This window comes from Ceratotherium simum, chromosome 18 (assembly GCF_057802395.1).
Source record: "Ceratotherium simum simum isolate JZ-2026a chromosome 18, ASM5780239v1, whole genome shotgun sequence".
NCBI classification, from domain to species: domain Eukaryota; kingdom Metazoa; phylum Chordata; class Mammalia; order Perissodactyla; family Rhinocerotidae; genus Ceratotherium; species Ceratotherium simum.
Window position 1 is genome coordinate 47,836,785 of NC_141917.1, and position 25,122 is coordinate 47,861,906.

Here is a 25,122-nt window from a genome sequence, read left to right on the forward strand (position 1 = left end):
TCTACTCCCGAGGGGCAATCTCCCCTTGCTGTCCCCTCCAGCTATACTGACTTTCCTGTGTTCCTGGAACAGGACAACATGCTTCTACTTCAGGATATTTGCACTTGCTATGCCAGCTCCCTGGAATACTCTGCCTCCATATAGCTTCCTAGTGTGCTCTCTGCTCAAATGTCACTTAATCAGAAACTTTCTTTAACTGCTGTATATAAAATAGCAAGCCCTTCGTCATTCCGTATTCCTGTCACTTGATTTATTTTTCATAGCATTTATAATGACCTGATTTGTGTTTATATACATATTTATTTGTTTTGTGTTACCTGTCCCATCACTAGGCTGTCGGCCTGGTAGGAGCGGGGACTTGGTCTTGTTCACTATTGTCTTACTTTGTGAGTCTCAGCTTCGCTCACACCAATGTCAGTTTGAGGATGGTTGGGTGCAGGGAGGCACTGGGAGGATGGGGGCAGGGGAGCGGCCTGGCAGCTCAGCTGTTGTTCCTTATCTGTCTATGTCCCCTGGGGGTAAGCTCTATATGGGCAGTGGCCAAGGGGCAGTGCCCTGTGCATAGCAGGCGCCCAGGAATAGTTGTAGAATGAATAAATCAATGAATGAATGATAGAGGCCTTTGGATATTTAAAAAGGATATTGTAGTTTTTAAGAGGAGCTTTGCATGTTCAAAATCCAAACGCAGAGTAATGGTATGAATTGGGGGTAGGAGGGTACCTACTTTGGAGGCTCTTTCTGACATCCTTACATTGGCCCTCGACTGGTAAACACATTGTGAGGGCCTTCTGTTGTTCTTGTGATAATGATAACACGTTTTAACATGGCCTCTACCCGCCCCCCCCAGCCATGCCCGCTCCCCCTTGCCCTGGGCCTCAGCCACACAACTCTTTCAATTCCTCCAAAACCTGTATTCTCTCCCCACCCAGGACCTTTGCACATGCTGCTTCCTCTGTCTGGACCACTCTCTAGGCCCCCACCCTTCCCACAGCTAACTCTCCTTCTCCCTTCCTGTCTTCACTCAAGCCTCACTTCCCTAACACCCACACCAAGTGGGGCCCCAGGATGTGCTCACTCACACACCACTGACCACAGTTGTGATTTGACATGTTTGTATGATTATTTAGTGCAGGCTCCCATGAGGGCGGAACAGTGGCTTCCTTTGCCCCACTGTTATATCTCCTGGAACCTGGCACTGCCTGGCACGGAATAGGCTTTTAATAAAGATATGTTTAATGAAAACATTAATTAATTAATTAATGAAACAAAAGCTACTAACTTTTCTGCAGAGCCCAAATTTCAGGATAAGGCAGTGAACGCAATTGTTAAAACAAAAGGCAAAGTAACACATTAAGCTCTTAACTCCTTGGTTCTGTTAGAATCTGAAAGATGCGGTGGTGTATGGGGGATGGAACATAGGACAGGCTTTCTAGGGGCTGAGAAAGGACAGATTAGCTTCAGAGCTGCTGAGACCTGCCACTCCAACCTGAGCAGGCTTCCTCACTGTTGGAAAGTATAATAGGACCAAACCTTCGATCCAATAATACAGCTGGTGCTCAAATTTTTTTTTTTTTGCAACAGTATGTGGAATTTTCTTTGTGCCTTTCTACTAAAACTCAAAGGATAGGAATAAGAATAGAAGAGATCATTGAAATCAGCTCAATATAAAGTGACCTTCAAGCAGTCAGCTGTGTCCCATTGTGAGCTGCCTGGCCTCGTGTGTGTATCGGGGGAGAAGGGGTTTCTAGAGGCCAAGGCACCACTCCTTGTTGGGATGGTGTGGAGGTGAGTCAACCCTCAGGTAGGGGACGAGGGGCACTGGTCTGGTGACTTTTAATGAGCCTTTCCACTCGGACACTCCCAGCATTTCTGCCCATGCAGTCTGAAGTAAAACCTTCAGTATTCTCCCTTACCTAGCCTTTGTTGGAAAGACCAAATCAGTGTTTGCCAATCCTGCTGCACATTGGAATCACACGGGGAGATTTAAAAATTCTGAGACGTAGGCCCCAATTTAATTCGTTTAATGTAACAATTAAATTAGAATATCTGGGGTAGGGTCCAGGTATCGGTATTTTCTAGAAGCTCCCTAGATAATTCTGAAGTGCAGCCAAGGTTGACGACCACTGTAAGACCTGTCGCACAATAGGCTGATTTCCTTTCTCTTTCTTTCCTGTTGCTCATTCTGTTTCTCAGATGGGCTAAATGCTAATGCATGAGTGGTAGGCAGACTTCTGTGATGGCCGCCATGGTCCTGCCTTCTGGTATTCCTGCCTTTGTGTAACCCTACCCGTTGAGTGTGGGCCGGACTTGAACTTAGCTCAGCCTAACCATCCAGAGGAAAATGGTCAACACAGGTGGAAGGGTGGGGATGATGAAATGAAAAGTCCTACTTCATCCACAAACTTGGGTGATGGATCTGTGGTTATCAATGACGTTTGTATCCTCAGGTCTCCCTCCTCACTCTGCCCCCAACTTTAACCCCAACCCAGTGGGGATGGTTGAGAGGTTATCAGCCCCTTGGTGCTGTAAACATCCATGATAGAACCTTTCTTCAAGGATTCTGGTCCTACCCTCCTCCTTCTTTTCATCTTCTCCTTACTTTGGCTGCCTGGTCTGAACTGGGAGCTGGCATCATGGCCTCTTTCTCAGCTAGTAAAAATCCTCCTCTCAAAGTAGGGCCAGTCAGAACAACACTCTGCACAGGGCAGCCATAAGAAGCTGCTTATCTAAATCATTATTGCATTCATTACTATGGTGTAAACTCAAGCACCAGGGCCAAGGTCTCATTGGATGCCCTGCTCTGGCAGCGGGCTGTTCTGACAGAGCCAGTGTGTCGTCTCTGAGAGGGGAGATCAGACCAAGGCTTCCTGACCACTGGGATTCTTGGCATTTCTTTAGGGAAATTTGGAATGCTAGGCCAATCGCTTCCCACTCCCTTAAATATTCCCCAAGAGTCAGAGGAGCTGCTCTGGGAATTCTACTCGATGTCCCCAATTCCCCCGCCCCTAGAGCTGCCAGCAGCCCTTTTGTTGGTCTGGCTCTCCACTTAGATCATTGAAGCGATTTCAGATCCAACTGGGCAACACTCAGCGTTTCATTTATGTCTTGGCAAGGTTACCATGTTATTACTTAACTGTGCTGCTGCTACTCAATAAGTGGGAACTGATTGAAATAACCACAGGAGTTGCTGGATTCCCCTAATTTTAGCACAGAGTTAAAGCTCACTCCCACAGTTGGAAGTTAAAATAGGCTGGCAGCCCACAGAAATGCCCACCCACCACACCTAATTGTTACACCACTGATGCCTGTCATGGAAGGAGACATGGAAGTTTGCAGAAGCAAGGTTAGAAGCAAGGTTCTTCTCTTCAGTAGATGCCTGAGGTCATTTTGGCCAGGTTGATGTCTTTCAGACCCTGTTACCTGTGGAAATCTGCATGACTGCTTAGGTACTCCTCTTTTCTTCTCTAATTTGTTTAGCAGGCCGTCCAAGCACAGAACACACGCTAGGGGAACGGAAGAGAACAGAAACTTCTGTTTCGGGGCACCTCTTTAAATGACTCATTCCTGGAGTCCAGATGTGTGGAGGGCGATGACCCTGAGCAATCGAGGTAATTTGGAAAGCAGAAAAATGATGTTTAATACAAGCTAACTTGGCTTCTCTCGGTGTCACAGCAATCACCCACCACCCAAACGCTGCAATTTGAGAAAAAATTTGGAGTAAATGGCCTCTGTGTAACTCCCCCAGCCCTATCCAATTTTTTTGGTTTCTTACTGTTGAAAACTGTTGTATTAGTTTTAAAGGATTTTGAAGGAATTCTATGAGAAGCTATTTCTTATAGTGTGCCTGCTTAATATTTCTCATCACTGTGCAATTTTGTGTTTTCTTGCTCCTATTTTAAGTCATTGTCTGTCCTTAATATCTTAGCACAGCATAGTTGATCAACTGTCAAGGGCAAAGTAGAGGAACAAAATGGGGGAATTTTTAGAGGAAGAGAAAATCTTCATCCACGAGGTGTTTCCTGACAGGACCCTGGGCAGCTCCCAGAGTTCTGTCAAGTCTTCTTGGCCAGTGTTGATCATCCACTCCTACTCTCTCCACTGCCACAGCCACCACCCTCTCCTAGGCCTCACCACCTCCCAGCTGGACTGTCAGGAGCCTCCTGACACCCATTTTGGTCATTAGTGTCATGTTAATCATCTTTAAAGAAATCTTTCTCCATGCCACTCTCCTGCCCCTAAATGTTCAGTGACTTTCTATTGCATGTAGGATCAAGTCTAAATCTTAGGTTTTCAATGAACTACCTGGTTCCTAGTGACATGTCACCCTTAGGTGCCATTGCCCGTCTGTGAAAACTCCTTCCTAGTAGATTCACCATTTCCATAACACACCTGTTCAAACTTACCTCCTCACCTCTGTCAACTTGTACTCCGTGAATGCCATGTCTTTCCTCTTCGTGTCCACCTTGCTCATCCCCATCCAACTTTCTTACCTGTCTAAGGCTCAGCTCACCTCTCTGCTCCTGTATGGAGTCTTTCCTAATCATTCTCGACACACAGTGATTCCCCATTTTGGGATTTCCACAGGCATTTTTTGTACAGTTATCATGCTGGTACTTACTTTTTTCAACTAGACTCCTTGAGTGTCCTACCCTTTGTAACTATTTACTAATTGATTATTTTTTTCAGAACAATATTTTGAGTATCCAAAATGGGTAGGAGAATATGGATCCAATAAAAGACAAGGGAGATACGAACAAAGGAATGGACAGTTTTGTCTACAACGAATACTTTCAATGTTAGCTGGCTGCTCTCTAAAATCTATTGAAATTCCCATTGTGAGAATTACCGTGTGACAAATTGCTGCTGCTGTGGTATTGGGGCCATTTGCACAGTTCTTGCCTTTCAGGAACCTATCACGGTAAGAAAGAAACTTGGGCTGATTCATTTTTTCTAAAACAGCAAGGAAATCAAGTCCACGACCACACTTGTTCACAGTTACTGAGTCAGGCCAAGTTCTGACTAAACGGTGAAAATGAAAATTAATCAGGGACTTCCATGGGTCTCACATATGGCAATTTTGAGTCTTTTTTTTTCACTATCATAATTGTTTTTCTTACTGATTTTCTTTGGTTGAATACACACCTGTAAAAAAATGGGGGCAGTAGTGGTGATGGAAATGAATAAATCCATGGAAACAGTGGAACATCTACACATAAAATTAGGAAGGAAGGAAACAAAGGCAATTTCAGTGTCCCTGTGCAGACCAGGCTCACCTTTCCTTGCCAAGGCCCGGGATCAGGTTGTCTGACTAGGTGGCAGGTGCTTCCTTGACTCACACGGAAAACAAGCCCTGGGCCTCTTGTGCTGTTGAGGCGCGTTACATCTGGTATGTAAACACCATGCTCTGCTCCCTCTTTCTGCCCTTCCCACGAGAGAGAAACATGATCGAGTCACTGAGAAAAGAGTCAGAGAGAAGTCTTTGGGCCTTTTCTTAATTCATAGAATTTAAAGTAAAGACCTTCTTTACATTATAAAGTAGGGTTATGTCCCCTTTGTTGAAGATTTGTGGAAAAACCAAACCGCAACAGAAAAGAAGCCATCATATAGAATATCATGCCCCAGAACATCGTTTACCTTGTAGAACATAAGCACTTTAATGCATAGAAATCTTTTCTTTTCACACTAGTTAACAAATAGCATTATTTGTTAATTAATGACTTGAGTTAAGCATGACTCAAGTCAGATTTTAAAACCTTGTCTGGCACCTTTCATTAAGAATTGAAAACTATGTATGACTCTCGCTCCAGGAAACCGTGTTCTGACATTTTAATAATATTGCCTTAATAAGATCTGAGAATATCTAGGAACTTAGATTCATAGAAGGTAAATCAAGAATTCATCCAAAATGGAGTGCCTTCTTCTGAGTGATGGGATGGTTTTTATGTGAGATGTCAACGTAGCTTCTACACTTGACATAAAAGTTCCCACTCAAAAAAACACTAAACTACTGCTCAATTTTTTTAATCAAGCAGAGTTATCTAAAGTGCTTTTTAGAAGAGACTATCGGGAAAGAACCGGAAAGTAGTCATTATGACTAATCAGCTATAGGAGTTGGAGGAACCAATATTGGCGGAGGGCCGTCAGAGCCCCAGGGATCACTCAGACAACTAGAATTCCTTCCATTGTTTGAAATGGTCCTCTGGAAGGGACACAATGAGTTAACGTGCACCACAACAGATCGAATGTACTGCCAGCTGGTAGTTTACTTTTGTACAGGAAGGCTGCTTTTCTTACACACAATTCTTTGTTGTGCTAAAGAGAAATAAATATATAAAGCCTAAAAGTAAGTCTTCAGTTCTTTATCTCTGGCAAATTTGTCAGTACAATGTGCCTCGAGGATATATCCACCATGCTTGCCTTGCAGGGTTGTTGTGAAAGAATCAGATCATACTATAATAACCACCCCATACACTTTACAGTTTCTAAAGAACTTACATATACATTTTCTTGGTTGAACCTCACAACATCAATGGGAGGCAGGGAAGGCAGATATTATTATCTCTTGAGAAGAGGTGACCCTGCTGCTGTGGCATATGTGCGGCTTTTGTTTTAGGAAGACTGAGTTTATTGTGTTGTATTTTCAAGTATTTTATATTGTACAACATTTATTGCAGCAGTATTTATAATAAGGAATAATTGACACCTACCTGAATATTCGTTAATAGAAGACTGATGAAACTATGATATAGGCCTGGATGGAATACTATACAGCCATTAGGAATTTTGACTTAGAGATATTAGAAGTAAATCCATTAGTGTTGAAGTATATTTATTGATGAAAAAAATTATTCATAATATATTTAAGCTAGTAAACAATGTTAGATGATCCCTTTGTGGTAAGAAAAAATGTGATGGTAAAATAGTGCTTATCTCTGTGTGTTGAGAATATGTGAGATTTGTTTCTTTCTCATGCTAATCTATCACTTCCAATTTTAGTGTTAATCAACATTAAAAATGTACTACTCAACATTTTCAACCAGATTAACTTTTTATAACAATAATTAATAGAACAGATGCAGCTCTACCTCTGGGCCTCGTGGGTGAAGTGATCCTCACGTGTATAGGTGAATCAGCCATGGTCCTGGCAGGGGCCTGAGTTCAACCAGATGGTAGAAATGCAGAGCACGAATTAAGACACACTTTATGGTGGTGTGAAATGGGGTAGGGGAGCAAACAAAGATGACAAGGCACCCAGACACCACGAACGACGGGGAGCCACAAGCTCCCCTGGGCCAAAGAAACAAAAGGAGGAAATAGTCACCAGAGCCCAGGGGCAGGTGTTGTGGAGAAGGGCTCCTCAGTGGAAACTGCAGTGGTGAAGGGTCACAGCTCTGTCATACACCAGTGAAGCCGGGAAGAAATCCTCTGACCTCTTTCCTCCTGCCTTCTCACTTCCTGCTGCTTCTTCCCGTTGACCAACGCCAACCAGAAGCCCGCTGGCAAGGGAGTCGGTGTGAACAGTCCATAGAGGCTAGCCTCCTGGTGCACAGAACAGGCAGAGAAGGGCAGGAAATGGGTCTGAAGATGGGAGATATGCAGCAAACACAGGGGGAAGAACCCCGGTGTCAGTCCCCTGGAGAAAAGGGGTGTCTCTTAGTCAGGAAACTGAAACAGAGAGGAAGAGCCTGTTGGGGCAATCTGGGGTGAGGAATTTGATTTTTCTGCCTGTGCTCAGAGCTTCAAATGCATGGGGATGGGATCACAGATCACCTGGCCCAAAGTGAGCACAGAAATTCTTTGTGGAATGTTATACAGAGATAAAATTGTGTGTTCTTGGATACCAATAACATCCTCCCTGCTGCCTGGGGGGAGAAGGCGACTGTCAGGGAGAGGAAGAGCCCGTCATCCCAAATCTTCCTAGCTGTTTCCTGCTGTCCCATGTCTAGTCCTTTGTCCTCTTCCACTTCAGTGTCCTCATCACCAGCCCAAGTGAGAGTGGAACCAGAGTCATAGTGGCAGCTCACATTTATCCAGCACTTCCCAGGTGGCCGGCACCACGTGCTCAGAGCACTCAACATGATTAACTCATTTAAGTCTCTCAACATTGTTTACCACCCTACTGAGCAGCTAAGAGTGTGGATAATGGAGCCAGACTATTGGGGTTTGAATGCTGCCTCCACCATTTCCTGGCTGTGTGACTCAGTTTTTTCATCTGTAAAATGGGGACATTAATAATGTCTACCTCCTGGGAACATGATGAGGAGTATGTCAATAAATATGAGTAAAGGGTTCTGAACCGGGCTTGGCACATAGCAAGCAGTCAATAAATGTTAGTTGTTATTGTCCTCAGTTCCCACACAAGGCAACTGAGGCCCAGAGATGTGAAGGTAGTTGCCTCAAGGCACAGAGCTGATAAGCAGCAGAGTTGGGACTCTAACCAGGAAGTGGGGTCCCAGTTTTATACAAAAGAGCCCACTCTTTTCCTCCCTGCTACTTTGAAGCAGAGGGGGTGGGATCACCTCCTTGGGTTTGAAGTGGATCCACTCTCTCTGCCTGCCTGAGATGCAAAACAAGTCCCTCACATTCTGGAACACCCTCCCCATTGTGCAGGTGATGATCTGCAGAAAACCCGTCCATCCTTCAAATCTCACTTCCTCCAGGGTCACCTCCTGCAGGTGGGTAGACCCCCAGCAGTAGGCAGCTGGCAGACAGGGGCAGGTCAGTAGCTGCTTCTCAGTCTCATATTTCTTGAGATCAGAAAGAATGGAGAGCAGAGTTGCGGGAATTTCGGGGCCTGGGTCAGACAGGTGGGTCCTCAGTTTCCAAAACGTGCACCATGGAGAGCAAGTGTATGCTCCAGCTCAGCTGCCTGCTCTGGACCAAAGGAAAGGAAGGGGAGACTCCCTCCTTGCACGGAGGATGTCCAGCATATTGCTGTCATCAGTTAATCTACTCACCTGAGAAGGGTCAGCAGCAGTCACCTGGGCAAGGTAGTGAGGAAAAGCTGGCTGAAATGACCAGATAACTGACAGAGCTCAGGCTGCACTTCATGAATTCTTTAAGCCTGGGCCACAGCATGATCTTTCCTGCTCTTTATTTCATTTCTTGGAAACTAGCTTACTGCATCTCTGTCTTGGCTTCCTCTTAGACAGTGGCTTTATAACTAGATTTTTTTCAGTCTCATCTTTCATTTTACAGTGAAATATGATCAGTTACCACCTACAACAGAACGGGCTCAAAGCTGTGCCACCAGCAAGTCAGAAGGCCTCAATGTAACATCCATGGCTTGTTGAAAACACAATAATCAAGTGGCCATTCGACAAATCTTTTTTTCCTTTTTTCTTTGTCCTGGTGTTCAATGTACATTGAAGTAATAATGAATGCAACAATATGTCCTCAATTTTACAGATGCTTAGTAACCAAAGTCAAAATAGATTGCCTAGTGTTCATGAAAAACAGAAACTCCTCCAAAAACCTTGCACACAAGTGAGAAGTATATAATTTAAGTTTGCACAATGTCAATTCAGGTGCTATGTTTTCTCACTTTACTCATCTTCATCAAGTCACTTTCAGGAAAGAGGTCATTTAGTCAATTACAGCAGTTCTTTACTTGAAACGGAGCTGGGCCACGGGTGCTGCCTAGCAGTGCCCGGGCTGGAGCCTGGCATCTGGGCTGCTGAGAGTAGGAGGTGATGGAGAGGTGGTTGTGGACTTAGTTTTCTCATCTGGCAAATGGAGGGGTTGGCTTAGCCTTAGATAATTTCTAAAGTTCCTTCCAACTACAAAACTATGTTTTTATCAGTAGTTCTGGACCTAGAACTTTAAAATACGTGCTGAGCTGTGTTCTGAGTCTTTAATTAGTCAAGAAAATGCTCTTAGCTTTGAACCAAATGTGAGGACATCAAGAGCTGAATAGCAGAGGTGGGAGTGGGGTGGAAGCTGAACCTTTGCTGGCCCGTAGGATGATTTTCTGGTCATAGCAAATGTGCCCTCCTTGCAGGGAAGTGCCTTTCAGGCACATTGCTTAGTGAGACAACAGTCCCTTCTGGGAATTAGGAACAGGCGCCCTTTCCTCTGGGCAGATGTGGCCTGTGCCAGGGGGCTCTGCTTGATGAAAGAAGCCCTACCCACTCCTAAGCCAAGCCTCCTGTGCAGGGCACCACCTGTGCAGCCTACCTGAAGACCAGTGTGATGGACCTCACATCCATTAATAGAATCTACAATGCCTCAGCAGGAACCTGATTTTTTGTGTTCTCCAAAATTTTTTACCTATGAACAACCAAGCAAGCAAGCAAACAAACAAAAAACACCTTGGTGCCATGTGAGTAGAGATTGCTTGAATCACAACGCATGGACCTCTCACTTCATAGAAACAACGTGTTTTCTGAATAGGTCTGGGATAACATCTTAGCCTGGCTTCTCTCAGATGGCAGAGCCTGACAAAGGAGGGTGATGCAAGTGGTTTATTTGGGAAACACAGCCCCAGGAATGGGAGACTAAGAGATGTCAAACAAGATGGAGGGAAAGCCAACGCCAAGGTGCTTTGTTGAGCTGGTCCCTATGGTGGTCGAATGGGGCTCCATCCTGCTTGGACCTTTGAGGACTGGCCTCTCAAGGAATGGAAGACAGGATCATTTCCTGGCTCCTGGCACCAACTGGTCAAGGGTTGCCCCTGTGGTGTTAACTCCTCAAACATCCAGGCGTGCACATATGTCAGAATGGTTAAGTCAACGGTGGCACTGGCAGAGGTGCTGAGTCAAAGAAGGCAAACTCAGATCCATTTCTGGTAAGGCTAAATCACTAATCCCTCTGGGATAGAGGGTGTATGATGGAAAAAGCCTATCAAGTGACTGGCTGGTGTCCTTCAGGGATGTGTGCCATATGGAGTGCTTTGTGTCAGTCTCTCTGGTGACAGGCACACTTTCAGTACAGCAGTTGCTAGTCTGGTCTTGGTGAGATGGCACTCATGCTTTGGGGCCATGCAGATCCTCTATCCTTGTCCCATGTCCCCTCTGTCATGCAAGTCCTGGAGTAGCTAGGGAGAGAGGCTGGCTGGCATCCTCAGGACATCCTGTCCATGTTCAGTGCTGTACCTGCAGGGGAGGTGCTCTGGTGGGTCTGGATGTGAGACAGAAATCCGTGCACTATGTGTCCATCTACATGATTGTCTCCACACTTTATCTCCTTGTCTCCAAACTTCAAGTTTGCTCCTTTGAGGCTTCTGACCCAACCAGCAAGCCATTCGCCACTGCCTACGGGTCCAGATATACCATTAACTCAGACCGCTTCTCCCTCCCCACAAAGTGAATGAGCAAGTGCATTGTTCACAGCTCTGCTCGCTGGGAGGAGTGACCTTCACTATCCTTCAGGGCCACCCCGAACAGGGCTGTAGGCTGGTGGAGGTCAATTTTTTGCTAGTACCTATTTGTCAAGGCAACCCATCTATGAACTAGGTCCAACTTTTTTTTCCTTGGTTGATTGTAGTAAACTATAAGGACTTAAGTGTGAACTGAGCAAAAGAGGTAGATAACACAGGAATCTGCGGCAGATGGAAGTTACTTCTGCCCTCTGTATCCTTTCTGGCCCAGTCCCAAATGCACTGTTTCCATTGCATGACGCATTACTGCTGTGCCTGCCCAAGGTTGTCTATCTGACAATACCCAGCTCATAATGGGCAGTTCTGGCCGCATGGTCACTTGATGTCCTATAGTCAGGATCCATCTCTATCAGGGCTCAGGAGCTGTTTTTCAAATTGTTTATGGTTTTCTGCTGCAGAAGGAAAGTCTCTAGGACTCTAGGATCTGTGCTGCAGCTCTCTCTATTGGGCTTGGCAGAGACTACACACACAACATCTTTATTTGCAATAAATAGCACCATTAGATCTACTGGTTTTATGGCCTGAGTGATAGGACAACTTGTACCACAGCCCAGATCTGATGCAGATCTTGCTCTGACACTCAAAACTGGCAGCCTTCCAAGTCACCCAATAAATGGGTCAGAGCAGTATTTCCAAGAGTAGTAAATGCTGCCTCCGATTTCTAAAGATTTTTAGTGGTTTTAAAACATCACCTCAAAATTTTTTGATACTTGCCATCAAGAGATTGAGTCCATGTCCCCTCTTCTGGAATCTGGCTGGGGTTTACTTCTTCAACCAATAGAAGGTGGCAGAGGATATACTATATGACTTCTGAGGCTGGATCATAAAAGGCCATGTAGCTTCTCCCTTGTTCATTGGGACATTTGCCCTCTCAACAATCCTGAAGAAGTCCAAGCCACATGGTAAGGCCACGTGTTGGTGTTTTTGCAGACAGCCCTCATTGAGTCTAGCCTGTGAGTCACCCAGCCCAGCCACTAGAAATACAGGTGAAGATGACTGCATTAGATTCCAGTCCAACTTGAGTCACCCCAGTCACTTGAGTTTCCCCACTAAGGCTCCAGCCAGGCTTTCTCAACTGAAGTTCCTCATCTAAGCCATAGAAGAAAGAAAATGGTGTGTGTGACGATTTTCTCAGTTCTCCCAAGTAAGGTACATAATTAGTACCATTCTAGATACAGAGGAGAGAAATTAATTCATTACACACAAATAGATGCCTTAGGGCATTAGGACTTAATTCTATCATGGAACCACAGTTTAGAAAAGCTGGCAGAAATCGAGAAGTAGAGACAAGACATTCCTGGTGTGTCCTGTCCAAACTCCTGAGCCACAGAATCCATAAGCATGATAACATGGTTGCTGTTTTACATCACTAAGTTTTGGAGTGGTTATGCTGAAACAGAAACTGGAATAAGGTGCAAGATCTAATATTTTGTGCTTTACCTCCAAGATGTTGTACCAGCACCACCCAGATCATTGGACTCCTAAAAATGTCACTGATGGGGCAGGTTGGAGAATATTTATAGCGTTTCATTCCCACCATCTCACATACAAGTTGCTATTTCCATTTACTGGGTTAAATTTGCCTGATGTCATCCGTGTAGTGTTCTAGCATGCCTATGGAATATCAAGGCAATTAAGGTCTGCAGACTATTTTGTGACATTGCGCAAGAGGCTTCACATAGCCTTAAGCAGGGCTATGAGTGTGTGCTGATGTCCTTCCCACTTAAAGGAGACCTGCTTTTGATCCTGTTTATTGATGAGGGGTTGAAAAGAACATATTCACCAGATCAATAGCAACATACAGAGTGCCAGAGGCTGTGTTTTAGTAAAGATATCATATCTAACTCAGCAACCAAGATTGGGGCCACCCCTTGGTTAAACTTATGGTAATCCACTGTCATCCAGTATGATCTGTCAGTTTATCTTTTCAAGGCCCATATAGGTGAATGGAGAACATCATCCTCACATACTTTGTCTTTGATGGTGACACCAATTCTCTTTCAGGATGCAGTGCGACTTGGGTTTACTCTTTTGGCTGGTTGGGTTGGGGTTGGATAGTAGGATAGGCTTCCACTTGGCCTTCCTACTCTAGTGGCTCTTACTCCAGAGGTCAGGGAACCGGTGGGAGGATTCTGCCAGCTATTTTGTTTATTCATCCAAATTATGCACTTGGGGAATGGGGAAATAACCACAAGGTGCGTCTACGGACCTGTTGGATCTACTTTGTGCCAGCTCTCAATTTTTTTTTCCAATTCTATAAGTCAAGCACCACCCTGGTTGGCTGTTTATCCGTCTCATCACTGGGAACACTCTGGCCTTTTAGCCACTGCCACAGATGCCTGAGGGCCAAAGCATCTTCCAACATAGTTTCCCATTACATTAGTCACACCTACCTTCTACTGTCACTTCAGAATTGCCACCCGGCCTCTGACATTCCAGAATCCTATCATCCTGATGGATGCTAAGGAGCCCAGACCCATGGCAGCATCTCCTCCTATTAACTCTGGTTCATAGGGGATAGCCACGATTGGAGTTTCTCAAAAGATGCCAGTGCTTTCTTCATCAGTGCATTTGTTATTGCTTTAGTCAAAGGAATGTGCTCTGGGACTTCTTGGGGAATATAGACAGATGAAGAGTTCTCTGATCTCACTAATAAATCCATTTTAACATTTCCATCCCCCTTTGACCCTTCCTTTTTAGTCTGCCAAGGTCATTCTAGCAACTCTGCCGTATTTACTATAATCCATTGTATTCAAGCTTCAAAGAGTCATGCCAGCAAAGTGTTGTGACTGGATTCTGATGGTTTTGCCTGGATATTAAATCCTGAGTCAGGAAAGAATGCTCCATATCAATGAATTCTTTCCATCCATCTTTATATTCAGGCCTCTCTTGTCCAACCCTCTCAAAATGCACTTCCATGTTTGTTTTGCTGATTTCTTCTAGTGACGATTTGCCAGGACTTGCAAGTGTTTTAAAATATAAGGAGCAAGCATTGTATTTCCTGGATCAGGCTGTGCTGAGACTTGACTCCAGCTATTGGTAATGAGAGGAGGGCAAGGTCAGATCTTGAGGAGGACAAGCGTTGTCTTGTGAAGCACCTGCCTCAGATGAGGCTGTGGCAGTGTTTCCACATTAGGTGAGGCTGTTTTACTCTGGAAAGCGGGTGATAGTTTTTTGAGTCCAGAGTGGATGACAAGATCTATTTTTTCCCATCTGTTATTTGTTCCCGATTTCCTCTATTTCTGCCTTCTTTTAGGTTGACTATTTTTTAGGATTCCATTTTATCTTCTTTATTGTCTTCTTAGCTAAACTCTTTGTTGTGTTATACTGTACTTCACACATAGCTTAAGGACCCTATAATAAGATACATCCATTTCTTCCCTCCAAGGCTTTGTGCTATTTTTGTCATGCATTTCCTTTCCATACACATAAACCTCACTTTCCATTTGTTTTGTTAAAGTCAATTATCTTTAAGAGATATTTAAGTAATTTTTAAAAATCTTATATACTTACCTATGTTACAACCATTTCCAGTGTTCTTCATTTCTTTGCATAGATCCAGATTTCCATCTGGCATCATTTTTCCTTCTGCTTGAAGGGCTTCCTTTAACATTTCTTAGAGTGTAGATCTGCTGGTGATAAATTCTTTCTTCTTTTGTATGTCTAAAAAGTCTTTATTTTGTCTTCATTTCTGAAAGGTATTTTCATTGGGTATAGAATTCTAGGTTGACTGTTTAATCTTTAAAGATATTGCTCACTGTCATCTCACTTGCATTGTTTCTGTTGAGAAAGTGTTGCCATTCTTTTGTCATTGTTTTTCCTCTAGACATAATGTGTGTTTTTTCCTTTAACTGCTTTTTAGATGTTCTCTTTCTCTTTCGTTTGAACAATTTGTGTATGATGTTCCTTGGTTTAGTTTTCCTTATGTTTCCTATGTTGGGCTTTGATTCTTTTTCCATTTCTCCACCTAATCTCCTTGTAGTCCTCAGTTACATGAATTTTGGACCACTTGAAGTTGTTCCCAAGATCAGGGAGGCTCCATTTTTTTCATTCTTTTTTCTCTCTATGTTTAATTGGGCATAGTGTCTACTGCTATTTCTTAAAGTTTTTTTCTACAACATACAATTTGCTGTTAATTCCATCCATTCTGTAAATTTTTATCTCAGAAATTGTAGTTTTCATCACTACAAGTTCAATTTGGGTCTTTTAAATATCGCCCATGTTTGTACTTCACTAGTTGATCATTTGCAATACAGTTTTAATAATTGAATGTCCTTGTCTGTTAATTCTAACATCTGTGTCTGTTCTGGGTTGGTTTTGATTGGTTGTTATTTCTCCTCATGATTGGTTGTATTTCCCTGCCTCCTTGCATAACTGGTAATTTTTTACTGGATGCCATACTTTATGAATTTTACTTTGTTGGCTACTGGCTATTTTTGTATTCCTATAAATATTCTTGATCTTTGTTCTGGGATGCAGTTAAATTGCTTGTAAACAGTTTGCTTCTTTTGGGTCTTGTTTTTAAGATTTGCTAGGTGGAACCAGAACTGTGTTTAGTCTAGCTTGAATTATTTTTCATTACTGAGAAAAGAGCCTTCTGAGTATTCTACCCAATGCCCCATGAATTATGAAGTTTTCAGTCTGGCTGGTGGAAACAGGCACTATTCATGCTCCTGCTTCCCCTAATTTTTTTGGGTGGTAACTTCCTCATTGGGTAGTGTTCTCACATGCATTCCTTGATCAGTACTCTGCTGAATATGCAAGGGGGACCCTCTGTAGATGTCTGGTGTTCTTACTCTGTGCAGCTGTCTCCTCTTTGGTAGCCTGTCCTGCAAACTCTAGTTGTCTTGGTCTCCAGGAATCATCCCTGTCTTCTCTCTGGGAGTCCACTGGACCCTTGTGCCAGGATCCCCCTTCCCTGCATGGGACCTGAAAATTCTCTCAAGGCAGTAAGCTTTTGCTGGACTTATTTTGTAGAAGAAGTTGTTTGTTTCCCATCTCTTAGGAATCATTATTTTTTGTTGCCTGATATCCAGTGTCTTAAAAACTGTTGTTGCATATATTTTATTCATTATTTTGGTAGGTCCAGTCAGGAGGGGAAGTCTGGTCTCTATTACACATCTTAGCCAGTAGTGGAGTATCTCTGTCTTTAAAATATCCAACACTACATTTGACCTTTCATTTGAACATTCGCAAAGATCTTGAATGCAGAAACCAAGCTGAATTTATCTTTGGAACCCTAGATGACTGACACAGGACTTTGCATATGGTAGGTACTTGGTAAATGTTGGTAAACTGAATTGCAATAGGACAAACAGGTGAAATTTTCCCAAAGGGATATTTTTTGCCTTATGCAAAAAAGAAATATCTAACTAAGAGTTCAATAACGGAAACTCTTAAAAGAAGTGGTGATCTTTTTATTATGGGAAGTGTTCAAGCAGTGTGAGGGTACTCATTTGCTGGGAATCAGCATTTCTGTGTCATTCAGAGAAAACCTCAGTCTGATGCTCGTTTTCCATTAACACCTCTCAATCTTGTTCTTTGCCCAGTGTGAGATATTATAAAAATAATTATTAAGGACTCTCTCTGGATTATTAATTAATTATTAATGACTCTCTCTCTAGATTAATTATAAAAAGAGTATTTCCCTCTAAACTTTTCTACAGCTACAAACTCTATTTTCTACAGAATGTCAGATAACAAGGAAGCCTGGATATTATTGTCTCCAATTGGCTGATTGAGAAATGGAAATGCACGGGGTTTCGGGGACTTGTTTTAAGTTACACAGTCGACTATAGAACGAAGCCAAGAACATAGTTCCCTAAATGCAAGACAGTATCCTTTCCCTGTGGCAGTGCTGCCTCAGGATACCAAAGGAGGTTTAAAAAGTCCAATTCTTATTTTTTTAATGTGGGTTTTAAAAAGTAGGCAGGAACAGAGATAGTGGAACAACTGTAGGATTCAGATAACATGGCATGTGTTTCCACCGTAGAAAGTAAGGCTGAAATTGGAGTTGTTCTGCAGCAGAGGCTAAACAATAAGAAAATGGAGTAGGGATTCCCCAAGGCCCTGATGACCTGCAGATTCTAGGCAAACATTGAATTAAATCGGATAAGCAGGGGTTCAGGTGAGCTAGACAGTTTTCAAAGTAAATAAAACACGTCCAGTAACACAACCTCATTTCAGATAACAGAGTTTCTGGATAAAGGAGTTTTAGATAATCAGGGCTTTGCAGCATACACAAACACAAGGGACACAGAGAGGAGGAACTAACTGAGAAGATTCAAGTAACAAGGAAGCTGGCATCTACAACCACATTCTATTTAGCTTTGGATGATTAAATTTCCAGAATTCACCGAGGTAGGGTAGAGGATAGAATAGAGGGTAGAGGATACCCACAGGATAGAAAATGTTGGGTAGTTAAATAATCCCTCTAGCCTACGGCACTGAATGTCAAAATAGTATTGCAATTTATGAATGCCTTAGGAAGGCAGGACAGAGTAAAGGCTGTAAAGGATAAGACTGGAGCATCCTGCTTGTTATGGAGGAGCAGAGAGAGAGGGAAGGAGGGTGAAGGGAGCAAGGGGCTGAAGGGCTTTATGGGGTGTAAGAATTAGCATCTAGGCTCAATTGCACTCCCATATCACAACGGGAATGGGAAGGAGAACTAATCAAGGACTAAACAAGCCTGGATTATTGAGGAGGACTAACAGACCTGGTTAATATCAGTGGGCTCCATCCACTGCTACCACCACCACCACCATCATCACTACCACCACCTCTCCTCCTCTGTCTCCAAGATCCAAAGCTCCATCACCTTCTAGCTGGGAACTCCATGATTGAGACCTAACAGCAGAGGCAGTGACCTGGAAATGGGGAGCAAAGGGGATAAAATGATCAATGAGCCCTGGAGAAGGAGAAGTAGAGATGGTCCCTCTAAGAGGGAAAAGGGGAAGTCCTGGGTCAAACTGGAAAGGCGAAGGTAGTGGATGGGGGCAGAGACTCCATTTCTGACTTCTTTTATGACCTCTGTAATGTGGTATTTCTCTCACAGGTTGAAGGCATCAGGAACATGAGATAATTTTTGTAAGAAAAGTATTCCTTTTTTTCCATATCCTGAATAAGTTTAGAGAAAGCCAAAGTTTGGAACCAGTTTTCCTTTAACATCTCTCCCACACTGCTTAATCTTTCCTACCCCCTTTCCCTAACAAAGAGTGAAGAGGTCTCAGTTTAAGAGCACCCTCGGCAATGGAGTTAGCTGGAATTCAATCACAATGCCCTGTTTTCATAGTATTTATTTCTATTGATGGCAAATGATCTGGTTTTAAATTTATAGTAGCTTACATTGAAGGAAGTAAATTATATTAAAAATTTAAAAGTTAATACCTTAGAGACAGGCACCTCCACACCCTAAGGATTCCTGGTATAAGGGGGAACGTTTATCGATCCTGACTGACTCTATTCATAGAAGACTCGCCCTAAACTGTTCGGGGAAAATTGAGAACAAGAGAGTGCTCCAGAGGGATAAGTTTGGGAGGGTCGGGGTGGAGGGGGTCCAGATGGGGACGCGTGTGTGTAACCTGATAATTGTTTCGCGCCATAGCAATTCGCGCCGTAAAATGTAACTGTTTAAATGTTTTAAATTAGCCAATCATGTAAGACCGCGCCAACCTTTTCCCGCTTTATGCTTCCGAATCCTATAAAAGAGCTTGCCCCTTAAGGTTCGGGGTCGACTCCTCTGTCTCCTGCGAGAGATACGTGTCGACCCGGGGCTCCGCTTAATAAACCTCTTGCGTTTGCATCAAGCTCGGTCTCCTGTGTCTGTGGGTCCGCGCCTTCCCGAGACTGGAGTTGGATTTCCTTTTTGGAATCCTACAACATTTTCTTTAAAATGAAATTTGAAAAGCTGATTTATTGCATTGAAATTCAAGCTGAGTGATTTGAAACTAATTACCAAACAAAATTCATCATTGATCTAAATGTCAAGGAGATGACAGGATGGTCTGGTGGAACTAAACCCTAGTCTAAGAATCTGGACTCCAAGTGTGGTTTTGGGTCATAGTGATTTCATTGTCATTTTTATCAATTGAAGACGGATAGCTGCTAGCCAGAACCGAGCATGAGATGTCCAGTTTTAACACACTAAGTTACTAAAGTTCTCGTCAAAGGCAAAGAAATAAGATGTTTTAGTGAGTCTGTGCCACCCTAACACACATATAAGTTCAGAAATAGTGAAGGGTCCTGTGAAGACCCTCATCCTTAAACGGATTTTTAGATGTCAACAACTGGAGTAGATTATTTCTAAGGAATCTTCTGGTTCTAAAATGCTGTGCCAAGTATTCAATCCAAAGGACAGCCAAGGCAATGATCTGATAAGGAAGAATCGTGGTAGATTATTGCATTACAATCTCATTTTCTTTATCTCTACCTACCTATCAAGTAGGCAGCCTAGAATGAATCTGCTTGAAACAGAGGTCAGGTGCCAAACATAACCATCTCTCTTGTCACCTACATCCCTCCATCCTAAGAAAAATTTTCTCATCAAAAGTTTTACAATTGTTTTGAGGGTCAAAGCCATTGAAGCCTTAACTAGATGGGCAAGGGGAACAAGCTGCTTGGCTTTTGTTGGCCTACTTTTGGCCCCGAAGGGAGAGACTGTACCTCCCACCTCTGTGAAGCTTCTCCCAGTTGGCCTGCCCAAAGAATTTCCTATCTGTAGGATTCCCCTGAGACCATCACTTCTCCACATTCCAGGGAAAATGACAGGGGTTTAGAGATTGACAGCTTGGGTTCAAATTTCAACTCCCCTAGGGATCCTCCATTTTATTTAAATTTTTACGTTTATGGAGCATAATAACTCAGTGAGGTTCAAGTTCAGGGCAGTTGCTGTTACTGCAAAACCTTTGTGAGAATTAGAAAAGCACACACCCTTTTCCCTAATCCAAGCATACACACAGACACACACACGCACACACTCTGAGTCCTCAGGGAAAATGCAGTCTCCAAGGCAGGGGCATGGCAAGCAGAACTGGGAGAAGATTTAGCACCACCTGCCCTTTCCCTGGGTGCTTTTATGGAGGGCTCAACCTAAAAAAAAAACCCTAAAAATCCTGGAAGCTCCCCAGATAGCCAGAGTTGAGAATCACTGAGTTAAAAGAACAGTCTTTGGAATCAGACAAATCTGGGTGAAATCCTGGCTCTACTCTTCACCCTGTGGTTTCCCTTGTCTGAGCCTCAGATTTCCTATTTGTAGAAGAAGCAAGGTCATGCAGCCCCTTCCAGGTTATGTGAGGATTAAATGAGAAGTGGTATGCTCTCTATGGTATCTCTGGGGACCTCTCTTCATGCCTAGCTTGGCATGGTGCCTGGTCCCTAATGTGGATTCAGTAGATGTGACTCCTGTGACTGTGGGGTCAGGAAGCAGAAGGACCTAACGGGGTCATGGGCCAGCTCCGGGGCTGAGGGCTCTACCTCCATCACCTTGTGTACTCCTGGCCCAAAGTGTGGCCGTCTCTCACAGATGCAGAAACCCAGGCCCAGGGAGTAAATCATCTTCCCAAGGGCATCAAGAGGGAGAGCTGGGATTGGAGTCCTGTTCTGTCTTTCTGCAAATACCACAAATCAAATTTATTGTGTATTATTCTGGAATAATTGATACAGAAGCATTGGTACCAGGGAGAAGAGCCCTTGTCTATCCTGCTTTGAACTCCTGGCCTGAACCACACAGTGAAGGACAATGAGGAGCTCACAGCCAGCCAGGGCAGCTCAGAGCCTCTCAGGCGAGAGCTTAGTGGTGGGTGGTGGGCAAGGAGGGCAGTGTAGGGAGAGGAGATGGGCAAGAGGCCAGGAGCAGAGTGGGGAAGGGAGCAGAGAATCCTTTTGCACGGCTGGGGCAATGAGATGACATGTGCCACCAGCACAGTAGCTGGGAGACAGTAAGTGTTCAGTAAATGTTATGTTACCTATTTCCTCTTTTAGAGCTGGCTCCTGCCCCAAGATAAGGGCAGGAGTCCATCCTCTTTGGTGGGACACATCTGTTGACTTGTCTGCCCATCCTTCCCCTTACTGGGAATTGCTCCACATCCACATGGTCACATGAACAGCTATGTTCATACAATGTCCCTTTTGGTCTTTGGGGGATTCAGGAGGGGTTTCTATTGGACAAAAACAACCACTCTGACCTGGGAGATTTTGACTTTGTTTTTCATGTGAGTTTGCTTTTACGAAACCAGGTAATCTGCTACGCCAGATACGCCTGCATTTGGACGCTGCACTGGGGCCCCGGGCATCCCAAACCACTGCCTGGGAATGCCGATCTCTCCTAACGAATTAGAAATCAGCGCTGGCAGCTTTCCTGCTAAGTAAAAAAATTACATAATTCCTTCTGCACCACTGCATTAGGCACATATTTTTTTTCTTTTCCTGAATGTACCGTAAATCCCAAGTGGTTTAAGCCATGGCGCCTCTCTTCAAACACACCATGAAATCACTACCAAATTTAAATAAAAAATAAATTCCGTGTTGTGCTAAGAGATTCTCCTGCCAAAAACTCTCACACAATTAACACACTAGCAGAATGTGTTGCTAATTTCATGCCACTGGAGTCTTTTCTACTTCAGAATATAGAAACAAAATCGGGTCAGGGCTCCAATAATAACAGGATTTTGTTAAAATATACAGCCCTGCGTGGCAGATATGTTGTAGGCCTGGCCGAAAAGAAGAATCACAGTGATGCATGAAATAGCTTACTCCTGCAAAGAGAGCTAGAAGAATTTGTCTCCACCTTCCCTGAACTAGGAGAGAGAGACCGAGAGAGAGAGTTCGGCACTGCCCGGTTCTGTGGGAAAAAGCGCCGTTATCAGTGCCTGTCCATCCACATACTTGTACAAGGGAGGCAAATGCCAGGCAAAGACCCAGGGACACGAAGCCAGGAAATCCTGGAGCTCCGATTCCCCTTGTTTCTCTCTGACTCCCTCTCTGTAGCCTCGGCTCCCACCTCTTAGTCTCCTTCCACAGGGCCTGGTCTTTTCCATAACAAAAACAGCGATAATGAAAATATTTTGGCAGCGTTCAGGGCCTTTCACATGGTGACCCTGACTTCCAAATCAATTTTCTTTATTCTTAACCTGACCTTGGCATCCATTCTCCCTGGCGTTCAATATTCCTTACAAAATCCTGAACTCCCCGAGACCTTCCCTCCTCCCCCAAATAACCAAGGCAGGCCACACTGGGGAAGCTCCAGAGAGGAGAGAAAGAGAGAGGCTTCTTGACAAAGAAAAATAAGAAGGGGATCCAGAAGCCCGACGTGTTCTGTAGGAGTCTCATTTGCACCAAATGCCATTAGCCCCGTTATTTACTCAGACAACAGTGGAGGCAGCCGTGCTCCCCTGCTTGCGTCGGGTGCTTGGATGACACCATGCATCATGGGCTGGCACAGCGCTTAGCTTAAATAGTGATATGTAAGGTAGAGCCTGTTACATTTAATCCATCACCCATGGGCTCGCCGAGTGCAGAGACTGGAAAAATTGCACACAATTCTCCATTGCTGCCTGCATTAATACTAGGAAGGGAGTGAACTGAAAAGAGAAAGTGCCAATTTCAGTACACATGTTAAAAAGAGAAGCAAAAAACAAAAGGAAAAGAAAGCATCTCCCAGGCTGGGATGGGGGGCCAGTTTTTAAAGGAGAAGACTGCTTTTCAGAATTCTTGTGCATTTACTATGAGAATAAGTACTCAGAGAGATAAGAGTTCGGGGTCATCATACATTTAGGAGGAGAAGTAGGCTGGCAGGGGCTATTTTTCTGCAAATTAGTTTTCTCTCAAGGGTAACGGTGGGGGAGGAGCAGAGGAAAATGAGTTGGAGCCATTGAATAATCGCGTATTGTTAGGCTAGTGGTGGGACCTCTGAACTGATGCTCCAAGAAGTCTTACAAGGCCTTCCTTTTCTATGGGCCTGGGTGGGAAGCCTCTCACAGCTGTTGACAAGTGTCCTGTAGGGGCAGCGATGGGGACAGCAGTGTGGCCCCACAAACAATGGACTGCAGAGCATCGGCTCCACCTGGCAAGAAAGGCACGGTCTGCTGGTCATTACTGCCGAGCACAGGACTGGACAGGTGACCGGGCAGGACGGTGGGAAGAGGCAACAAAATTTGTGCTGGTCACAAATTGCTGAGGCAAGGGGCAAGGCGGAAAAACACAACAATGTAGCAGGAAAAGATCCACCAGCTTTCCTGGGGGATGTTTATAAAGTGAAAATAAATAGTTCATCCCAAAGTGTTTGTGTCTCACTGTTTTTTGCAGGTCTGGATTCTGATTGAATGCTCAGCATCACGTTTGTTTTTCAGATGTTTTCCCATTCTCACTTTGGCATTTAAAAATGTTACGTCGTCTAAACCGGGGCTTCTTGGTTTCCCCTGAAGTGCCCCTAATGGCAGAGGAGCTAAAAGTCCAAGTTCAGGAACTCTAGAGGTAGGCTGAAAGCACCCTCCAGAAGGGAGAGACTTCTGTGAAGTCTTGCATTTGTTTATCTTTAAAAGAGTACCCAAAACCCATATATTGTGCAGTAGTCGGAAAGATTTAACTTTAAAAATAGCATTTTAAATGCCTTTATTTCCTCAATTCTAAGATATCATTCTAAGATGCAGCTCCATCTATCTCAGAAAAAAAGAAAGAGGACAACCACCAATTTAATGCAGGCTTTGAGTGTGAGGCAACCATCCAGATTTCCAAAGCTTGAAGCATGAATTAGAAAAATCTATGTCATAAAATCAAGGAAATAGAGTAATTATAATCAAGGAAAATGGAAACTTGAGGAAGTAACAACCAGTTTAATCTGTGGCTCCAGACACACTGGGGCATAGTCCAGTTTGCAAAGTTTACGGAGGAGATGGCTATTGTAAAGTGATGAAAAAGAGACTTCCCTGCCTGTAACCACCTTGTAATAAAACGCGGTGTCCGTTCACTCTGTGCTGTCAGAGAGCAGTGCAGCACTGGGCACACGGCAGGTGCTCACTAAATATCTGTTGAATGGAAAGTTGTTGATAGCACTTTGCAGTCGTTCTGCCCTCTGGGTAGCCTGTGGCAGGGTGTTGAGTGTGGGAAGTGACATCTATTCAAGCGGTATGACAGGCCACCCTTCCTGGGAGGGCAAAGCAGGCTGGAGTAGCATGTGGTAGGTATCATCAGACCTCTGTCAGAGCCTAGGCACTGGGCTCAGGTCCCATCTCTGCCACTGAGTAGTTTCTTGATCTTAGGATCTACCTTCTCTGGCAAAAGGAAGCATTTGGTGGCATAGTGTTCAGCATCACAGCAACACACAGCCACCACAGTATGACAAGTGGCAGATGGATGGTGAGGTTCCCTGACCAGGAAACGAACCCAGCCCGCAGCAGTGAGAGCACCAAATCTTAGCCACTAGACCACCAGGGCTGGCTTTAACAATTCTTCAATTTGTATATTTGGATTTGTTTTAAGGGAATTTTATTTCTCATCAGCCCATGTGGGATGATGCTATTCAAGGGCTGAAGCAAGGGCAGAATGGAGAAGAGAAGTCAGCTCTTCTCTTGGGCCCAGCGGGGTCCCTGCCTAAGAGGCTGCCCACTTTGGTGCCATTGGCCTTGTCCTGGGAAGAAAAATCTCAGAACTGAAGACATACTGCAAAGTGTGGTGAAAAACACTGCCATTACCTTCTCATGAATTCACCGTAGATTAGGTAATTCACAGAGCAGATCACTGTAATTCACAGT

The 25,122-nt window shown here is 44.1% G+C and overlaps 1 long non-coding RNA gene across 1 annotated transcript in view; it reads right to left on the minus strand.

The window, feature by feature from the left end:
- Positions 1–3,191: 3,191 nt before the first annotated feature.
- The window catches only part of LOC147914637 (uncharacterized), a 63,386-nt gene continuing 41,455 nt past the window's right edge, over positions 3,192–25,122 (minus strand). Inside the window, exon 3 of the long non-coding RNA XR_015555117.1 lies at positions 3,192–5,453. This is a non-coding gene — a long non-coding RNA (uncharacterized LOC147914637). The remainder of the gene's footprint in view (positions 5,454–25,122) is intronic.